At 38.4% G+C, this 9744-nt stretch overlaps 1 pseudogene; it reads right to left on the bottom strand.

Moving 5' to 3' along the window:
• Positions 1–5813: 5813 nt before the first annotated feature.
• LOC147005171 (E3 ubiquitin-protein ligase RLIM pseudogene) lies at positions 5814–7849 on the bottom strand (annotated as a pseudogene).
• Positions 7850–9744: the final 1895 nt, after the last annotated feature.

Below are 9744 nucleotides of genomic sequence, written 5' to 3'. Positions count from 1 at the left end.
ACAAGAGTATATATATATATATATATATATATAAAACAACAAATAAAACAAATGAATTAAAATAGGATATATTAAATTATAAACAACAAGCTTGACTGTTAACAGGTCAAATTCCTTAGTTAAAATACACACAATGACCATGTCAAGCAAAAATCCAAACATGAGATGCTACCTATAAGATAATAAGTAAAGAAACACTTGCTTTGAAAATTGGAAAAATAAATATTATATAGAAGCAAACTACAAGTGTACTGTAGTATATATACTTAAGTGTCAAAACTAGAATTAAGTCATAGAGTGGAAAATGTAAAAATGTCAGTTTGTCAAAATGAAATAACAACATTAATAATATACATCCAATTATATTCAACTAACATTGGATATGAAAAAGAGACTAACATAATTGTTAGTGTCTTAATTATTGTGCAGAAGATTTGATTACACTGCAAACCCCGAGATTGTGTGGCTTACTGGAAATGCTTGTTTCTAGTTGTGGTACCACTCAATCCTAACAAACAAATTTAATCCAAGAGCTTTCCATTTATTGTAAAAAAAGATTAAATATAGTCAAACTATATAGGTCAATAGGCAGAGCAAGCAACTAGTTACAGGGAGTGAACGTAGGGGAAAAAAAGAGAGAGAAGAAGAGAGGAGGAAGTCAGGCTCAGGCTTCTGGCTTCTAATTCTTTAGTGGTAAAATTGACCATTTGAGATTTTATAAAAAACAACAAATTGTATTTCTTTAGCTTTGATCAAACAGAGAAACAAAGCTATTTGGGGAGGAAAGGATATATTTCCTTTACATATCCTGAACATAGTTCACCATAGACTTTTCCATCCATGCCACAGTTCACAAATAATTACTTGGATACTGAATTACTTACGAATAAGTGCCTAGGCCATAAGCTTGGGCTTATTCCCCGACTAACTCGTAACTTATAAACCTATTTATTCTATTCTATGTGTGCCACAGGATTGGTTACCTCTCCTCAGTTTCATATGTCTGTCTCTCCTGAGTCAGTGGTAAAATCTTCCTGCCCTGATCATTACCAGAATTCCTATCTCTCCCTGCTGGCAAGGAGATGACCTACCTTCCATCCTTCATGAAATACTCATGGGCCATCAGTTTTTTATTGACACGTGATACTTCCATACAGTCCATGAGGAATTTTCTCACACTGAAGACACCACACCCATAGAGTAGTGCATCTCTCAACCCCATCAGAGAAGATTCTTTTTTTTTTTTCACTTCATGCATTTTATTGATAGTCTATATTTTAAGTCTGCAGTATGACATCGTACATAGGGAAAAAGCGTCTTCCTAAAAGATAGCTATTAATAATCAAACCAGATTTCACGACTGACCTTTCAAGGTCTCTTTCTGCATTAAACAAGGTAAATTTTAGCAGGTGTAAAGCACTGTACAAAAAGTTGGGTACATTCTCAAAATTCAACACAGGGTTTCCCAACCAAGTTTGCTGGATCAGATACCGGAGAAGGGTGTTTCTTTCAGGTGTAAATGGTAAGGAAACGAGAAAGCAGACATAGCAAGCCAAGCAAATTCACTTCCCTTGGTGCTCCTCTGTTGCCTTTTCAAAGTGTCTCCTGGAGGTCAGGCCCTGGTATGACAATCACTCCAGTCTTTTGACAGCATGCACACATGTGCTTCATGTTCAAAGACTTAAGCGCAGCCCTCTTCAAATCCTTTCTTACGGGCTTTCCAGAGCTTTCCAGGATTGCTGCCCAGTTCTGCACAGGACCCCAAGTAAACATCTATTCCGAAGCAGCTTTTCCATAACCAGGCCAACTGCGTACCTACTCCACTGGACACTTCACAGGGCCCTATACCTTTAAAAGCAGCACCAGGGACAAATGGAACTAGCAAGAGGTAAAATCCAACGCTGGATAGTTTAAACATGTAGAAACCAATCTGTTAAAAATGTTAGTAACAGGGCACTGAACAGAGTTAAGGCTGGGCAGCTAGCTGGCTTGCCTCTAACTTGCAACTGGAAACAATCTTGAGAATGAGAACTGAGAAAGACCTTGAAACAAGGCACAGTGGTATGTATGACAGGGTTCACTTTTACTGCGCATCTCTAGCTGCTTTCCCAAATGATTATAAAGCAGCTGTGGGACTTCAGTAAACAAATCCTTGCTGGGTTGGGGTGACACATACCTATAATCCCAGTCATCAGGAGGATCACTAATTCCAGGCCAGCCTGGGCTATAAAACAAGACCCTCTCAAAATACCCAAAGCAAAAAGTCCCATGTATCTCACAGTAATTTTGAGTGGTTGGTAACCTTTTTTTTAAGATTTGAATCCAGACATCTACATGGACATGAAAAAAATCATAAACCTGATACTTAAAAAAAAAAATCCCCGGTAGTTCTATTCTAAGTTGTAGGCTTTTAGATATAAACTATGGTGAGTTACAGGAGGCCACTTCCTGGAGTGTTGGATAGTATTTTAGAAATGTTCCAATGAAGATAAAGGAATTTGAATGCTAAGTACCTGCATTCCTAACATTCAAGAAAGAGGCAGAGGCACAAGGACTGCCACAAATCTAAAGCCAGCCTGGTCCACAGAGTTCCAAGCCAGCTGTGAGCACACAGCAAGACCTTACCTCAAGAAAGGTAACTCAATGCTAAAAAATTTAAAGGGTGGCTATTGATTGAGCTCACAACTGTTTTTATTAAAGTGAACTTAAAAATATTCTTTCCTCAGATCTCTCCCCACCAAAGCCACCTCCATTGATATGGAGGTCAGGGCAGTGCAACTAACATGTTCTTTTCAGAGAAAATGTTCCAAATTCCCACCACAGCTTATTCTGCATGGTTACTACAAACAGCCTGCCATTCTTAACGTGTTAAATTTTGTTTTTAGCACTAATAAATCTCAACAATGTAAGCTGTGTGGAATAAACTAAAACACTGCAAACCTTTACACTAGAAAGTGGATTAAAACAATTAAAAATTCAAGGAAAATCAGGCTTTAGTACTTTCCCCTATGCTTTGAACAATGTAATCCCCCAACATTACTGCATGAAGTTCAAGTAGGTCTTAAACACAGAACCTTTCTGTAATAAAGAAAAAGTGCGAAGATACAAAACGAAATGTAAAGTCTTTCGCAAGAAAATGTTCCCTCAAGAATAGGCATTTGGACACTGGTGAGGAAACCAAGATTCCTGTTCTTCATTGCACACCTGACACCTGCACCAACAACCTTATCTTTAACAGCTACAACTAGTAATATAGAATAGCTGTGGACACTAAAATAAAAAAGCAACTCCCACTAAAAATACTTGTATCCATTCTAGACAGCCCAATGTCTACGAGTGCTTCTTGAAATAGTCCACATGCACATCAAACAAGGCTAGAAATGTACAGGCTGACTTCCAGTGTTTTTGAATAGCTTCAACATCTACATTCATAACCAGTATCCTGATTGAGTTCCCTCTAACTTCAATACTTCAGAGATGAGTAATACATTGGGGAGGTTAGGGAGGTGCCTGCTGTCCATCACTGTGTTTACAATGTGCTGCAGCTGTTTTTGAGCTATAAAAAATGAATACATATAGAAAATGGAACATTTTATCAAGAGGAAAATGGGATGTGTTTTTACTTAACCAGGACGATCCTGCAGATCGGAAAAGCAGAGAAAGGTGACAAGGAGGCTCACAAATATAAAGGAACCCTGACTTTTACATGGACAATTCTCTTTAAAAAGATAAAAATGTATTACATAAGCGCCATAAACAGTGAAATATGCTTCTATTAAAAAAAATAAGTGAGGCTTTGTTTGGACATTATTTCCTTGCAAGAGCAGTACATATCTTTTGTAAACAACTACGATATTTACAATTTACTTTCCTTAATACTTAGGTAGGACTGAAAGCCAGAAGAAAACATGAAAGAATGTACTTTGAAATAATCTTTACTGCTAAGGCAATATCAGTGAGGGTAAGCAGGTAATTCCTAAAGCAGATTTGTGTAAAACATTTTCTAGAGTACTGAACTAACCTGGGTAGTTAGCTCATTTGGTTAAAGACCAGGATTGTATATGCTCAATCCAGGTCTCTTCTGGCCTGTTAGCTTTCCCCAGAGAGAAACATTTTACATATCTGCTCCACAGCCAAACTAATCTTAACCCCAATCAGCCTCAAAAAAAAAAAAACAAAAACAAAAACAAAAAACAAAAAACAAACCCAAGGCAAGAGTACTGGGGTCATCACAATCTATTCTTCCTACAAAACAACAATAAAGTGCGTGTTCACAGATATGAGACAGCCACCGTATCTTCAAATACGGCAACACAATTAAAATTTGAATCTCAAATAACCCAACATGACTTACTTTCAATAAAAAATAAAAACCTCTTAATTCACAATAGGTCTTTGTAGCCCATTAGATCTGCTAGATATAACAGTGAAATAGCAACTAAGTGTGCACTGGTACCTTAGAAGGTCTCAAACAAGCAAATCTGAGACATTTCCAATAGCACACACATCTGTACCAACTGAAAATCTTACTTTAAAATTGGCTTAAGTCTCTTTACTTTTTTTTTGAGGAGCAGATTGTAAAGACATCAATTTAACTTGTACTAGGTAGTAGTGGCTTGTTTTTTCATACACCCAAGAAAGCTCTGCCAAATGTACTGATCTTCTGCTTCATCTATTCAAACAGAATAGTGGGTCAGGCTGCTGTGGCTCTCACTGTATGGATCCAGTTCATGTCTGTATTCCTTACTGTCTTCATGAAAATGGTCCATTCTTCAGGCCGTTTTCTTCACCACCATGTATCACTTCCTGCCTAAATCCAAGTTAAAATACATGCTCTCCTTTGGTCTTCAACGCAGCTGGGTTCTGCACGGTCCTTTCCTTTTCCTGTCACAGTAGCTGTTCACAAATACACTAAATATAGATATGTTCTGCTCTTGACATCTACACACTTACAAAAGCAGCTTTGTACTTTGTTTGGTGTGTTTGTTTTACTATGCTGGCTCACAAAAAAGCAGTTCTCATTTCTAAGCATGGTACTTTACAATTTTGAATGCATTAATACAACAGTGCATTGGAAAAGTACTGAGCCTCTACAAAATAGCTTTACATTTTTAAACAAATGAATGTGATTTTTTTCACTTACACAAGCATAGGCTTTTTAATATTTCCACAAGATAAATATCTCAATTAAACTCTAAATTCGCTCTATTGTGTGCCACAGTGATGGGCATAGGACAGTTAATACATTTAGAAGATCCTAACTGTTTAGTGTTATTTACACTAATATGTCCATCATCACCTACTCTGGAAGGTGAACAAACAATATTCAGAATGTGAATGAATTTGTGTCAATAACTGGGAATGGTATAGTTTTAGTTAATCACTTGCAAAACAAAGAATGGAACTTAGTCTTGAGTGGAGACTTTCTTCATGCCACTCTTATGGCCTGGGAAACTTTCAAAAGAGGTCAATGGGATATAGAATATAGAAAGGAGCCACTGCTAAGGCGGCCCTTAAGACAACAAAGGAAAAACTGACAAGTGGACATGGGTAAATTATCAGTAACAGGTTAGCAATTCATCTGGTACCGAAATCAAATGCTTAAGTCCTAAAATGTTGCTTTTAAAATATTCTTTCCATCCTGAAAGAGAAAGTAGAGAAAAGGCATGATACCCTAAGAAAGCAATGACTCAATTCAGCTTGTGACTTTATATTTTAAGCACAACTCAAAAAAAAAAAAAAGTGGACATAAAGCAGGTGATTTCTGTTTGCCCATCACTATTCCAGCTACACAGCTGAGAGTTCTGGTCTCATTACACAACACTTTCTCTGTTCCCAGAAGATAAGTCTGCCCTGCGACAAATGGGACAGGTGGAATTCTCCGACAACCAGCGGTCGATGCAGTGGACGTGGTATTCATGGGAGCAAGGTAGTTTACGAAGTTTGTTGCCTTCTGTGTATTCTGTAATGCAAACACTACATGTTTTCAATGCATCATTTTCACCAAAGCTTCTCATTGCCAAGTTATCGATCTGTTCTTTGGTGAGTCCTCTAGGTTGGTCTTCATCATCTTCATTTAAAAGAAAAAACTGAGCCAGACTAAGGAATGGCAGAGAGCCACTTTCATCAAATGCGACTGGGGCCCTATGTCGACCATCTCTTCTGGATGGGCCAGATGAGCCTCCTTCACTACTACTGCCTTCGAACATCTCTGAGCTACTCTCGGAACTTTCACCACTTGAACTGGGGCTAGGACTTGAGCTGGAACTGGAACCAGAGCTGTTACCGCCACCAGAGCTCCCTCTTCCATTCCGTGACTCTACTCTCTCCACATTTCTGCCGGAGACTGAGGCACTAGGCTCTGAATCACTGTCACTGTACATAAAGTAGCTTAGCTCACCAAAACCTGTCATTATCTGCCTTAACATGGTTTGAATTACAACAGATGTAGTTTCACTTAATCCAGTATTTAAGATTCTGCGAATAGGAATCCTGATCGTACTCACATAGGTTCTCACACCTGCACGTTCAGAACGGGAAAAGGTACGCCTAAAACCTCCACGTTCACTTTCATAAGTAACTGTGTTGTTTGGAGCCTGAGATCTTGATCGAGTTCTACTAGCTATACTATCTCTCTGCCGGTATTCTCCAGGACAAACTCTTCTTACTTGAAGATCAAGAACTATGGTTGGAGGTCTTTGGCCAGATCCTGAGGATTCACTATTGCTACCTGTGTCTGAAGAACTTGTCCCCTGAGAGGGATTTCTTGATCCAGAAGCTGCAAAGAGACCTCTACCTAACAACTCTGGTCCAAATATCTGCTGCCTCAGGGTCACATGGTGCCGGGTTCTAGAACTTCCTTCAGGCTCATTTTCCGAAGACTGTTCCAAGGTCGGAGCTCTTCGTGGAATTTCATTTGTTGGATGCAGAGGGGATCTACTTCTTTCAGCTCTTGCTCTGGTTCTCTGATGTTCTGGGCTCCGGCTTCTTGCCCTCCTCTGACCTCTGGTGGTTGGCACTTCTGTTAATGCTTCAGTTGAATTGCGTTCTGCTCTAGATGGTCTGGCAGATGTTGATTCAGATGCAGAATTTTCCATTTGCCTTTGGCTGCTGCTTTCCATGTTTTCTACACTAAGACGCCTAGTGGATGGTTCATTTTTATTCTCTGAAGTTTGGCTTCCATTATTACGGTTAACATTTATCTCTAAACTGAATCTGAAATCACCACTGTTTGGATTAGTCCGGCTCACTGCTCTCCAGGACTGGTTTCCTCTCTGACCACTTCTTGTTGTATTTCCGGTCTGTCTGACTGAGTTAAGCCAATCTATTATAGAATCACTGTTGGTCACATCATCTGAAGACTCTCCAGCTCCTCTATTTTCATCGGGGCTCTGTGGTGGTGGACCCTCTTTAATTTGTTGTAGTCTTCTGAGCAACTCTTCCTCAGTACTTTCACCTGGGGTGCCCAGCAAATTGTTGTCTCTCATAAGTCTATAATCTTCTTCACTGAGATTATTTACAAATTGATAAAAAGCCTCTTCCCGATCCAAGCGATCCATTTGACTTCTGCGCTGAGCTGCAGACTGGTCACTTCCTTTATCGTTAGAATCTGAGTTCTCCATCTTGATGAACAAGTGGAAAATTATCTGTCTTTTAGGACATAGTATTGAAATCCAATAATCTGGATTTTAATCTTCTTCACTCAGCTACGGTGTTTCGGCCAGGAGGGTACTCAACTGGACTCCACTGCCGCCACTGGGACCTCCGCTGCGCGGCTGGCCGCGTTCTAACTCACCTCTAAACCCGGGCAAGAGACCCGCCTCTAGAACAGCGCCAGCTCGGAGATGTAGCTCCGAAGATTCTTTCAGTAGATGAGGAAAGAGATAGCAACACTCTTCTTGGAATTAATTCTAAGGAACTGTTCAATAAACAAAACCATGGGAGAAGAATAATAGGAAACAAGAATAGAAAGAGTAATGAAAAACTTAAAATAGAAAGTAATAGAATAATATGAACATTCCAATTTGTATGTAATATAATCAAATGTATAATGTTTGTGAAAGAATAAATAAAAGGATATATTCAGTCAGCATGGAACAGAATTAGATTTCCTTCTTTCTTGAGTATAACTGAACTGCAGTATTATCATTATGCCTTAACTATTCCAGAAGTTGCCAGTAAACCAAATAGAAGTAATACTTCTTGATACTTTACAAGAGTGCCTTTGTGTCCTTAAATTATATCTTAAACTTTTCTTCAGTTTAACAACTTTATTAAATATCACTATTTTGTGACTGGATTTAATGTTGTTGCTTTGATTTTTCCTTCTTCCTAGTGAGCACCATAGTGTTTAGTTATTACAATAGATCATTTTTTAAGATATCATCTTAACAGACATATAATTCTTGATTAATTATTACCAGTTTATCTCATATTGACTACATCATTTCTTCTCCACTAATGCTGAGTCACTTTCAACATAACTCAGGAGTTTTGTTTTTTTTTTAAGTTCCTTTTGATTTTAATAGCCAATGAAAGCCAGATTTGGAATGGATTCACAATATTTTAGGATATTCTTGGAGAACTTTCAGAGTCTCAAAGTAAGACAGAGAGAGTCCCTTTGGTTGGCATATTCTACAAAATATTTAAGTATTTTTTAAGCAGCAAGTATTTTTTCTTCAAAAAAGGCCATACCAAAGAGATGACCGTATGATCATGGCATAGATGTAGGTTAATTAAACATCATAAGATTTTCTTTCTGCCACATCAACACTAAGAAAAAGGCTGAGGCAGGAGGATGAGAAGTCCAAGGCCAGCCTGGGTTACACAGGGAGACCCAAATAACGAAACAGGAAGGAGGAAAATGAAGGGGACATGGTGCAATTATAACCTTAAAAAATAATTTGAAAAGGCAAAATTAATGAAAAAAAAAAAAAAAAACATTACCAACAACTAAAGTCCCAAACTAACAATTAGACACACATGCACACTCCCACGCTCATAAGAAGGCTGTATTAATATTAACAATTGTGCGGCTGAAGAGATGGCTTCGTGGCTAAGAATATTTGATATGCTGCATCCACATAAACAGCCAAGTATGCCTCAGAGGACATCTGTGGGGGAATCTGTTCTTTTCTTCCTCTACGTGGGCCTAAGGAACAGGTCTCAGGTCATCATGCTTGTCGGCAAACCTCCCCACCAAGCCATCTCTCTGCATACCCCTGCCCCCTGCCCTCAGATTAATTTTGAGGCAGAGAAACCAAAGTGTTTGAAGTTAGTGTGGACTTCGGGCTTTGTGATATTTTGTGGCCGAGCAGACACAACCTTATTTCATGTCAATTCTGTCAAATTGCTCAGGCCTTTTCTAACTGAGAGAGCACCAGGCAAGGCCAAGGTGAGGTAGCTTCAAGGTAAATTAGTCAGCTTTCATAAGTACCGCCCGAGTAATGGACAGAAAATATAGACAGATGAACTATAACTCAGGAGTTTAACATAAACAATTGAGTAAATGAAAATTACTCTTTTAGAACCTAAAAAAAAGGAATGTTAACATAAAAACTTCAAGAAAAGATAGATATAATATATATTGTCCATGTTATTTTTATATAATATAAACATATTAAAATTTAAATGTATACAGAACACACCCTTAGAAAGGTGGTCAAGTGTGTTCTTTTGTGATTGGGTTACCTCACTCAGGATGATATCTTCCAGATGCATCTATTTGCCTAAAAATTTCATGAA

The sequence above is a fragment of the Mus caroli genome, unplaced genomic scaffold, assembly GCF_978045245.1.
Source record: "Mus caroli unplaced genomic scaffold, Mus_caroli_1 scaffold_4, whole genome shotgun sequence".
Lineage (NCBI taxonomy): Eukaryota > Metazoa > Chordata > Mammalia > Rodentia > Muridae > Mus > Mus caroli.
The sequence above is the reverse complement of the archived record's forward strand: the minus strand, read 5'-3'. Positions and strand labels throughout refer to the sequence as shown.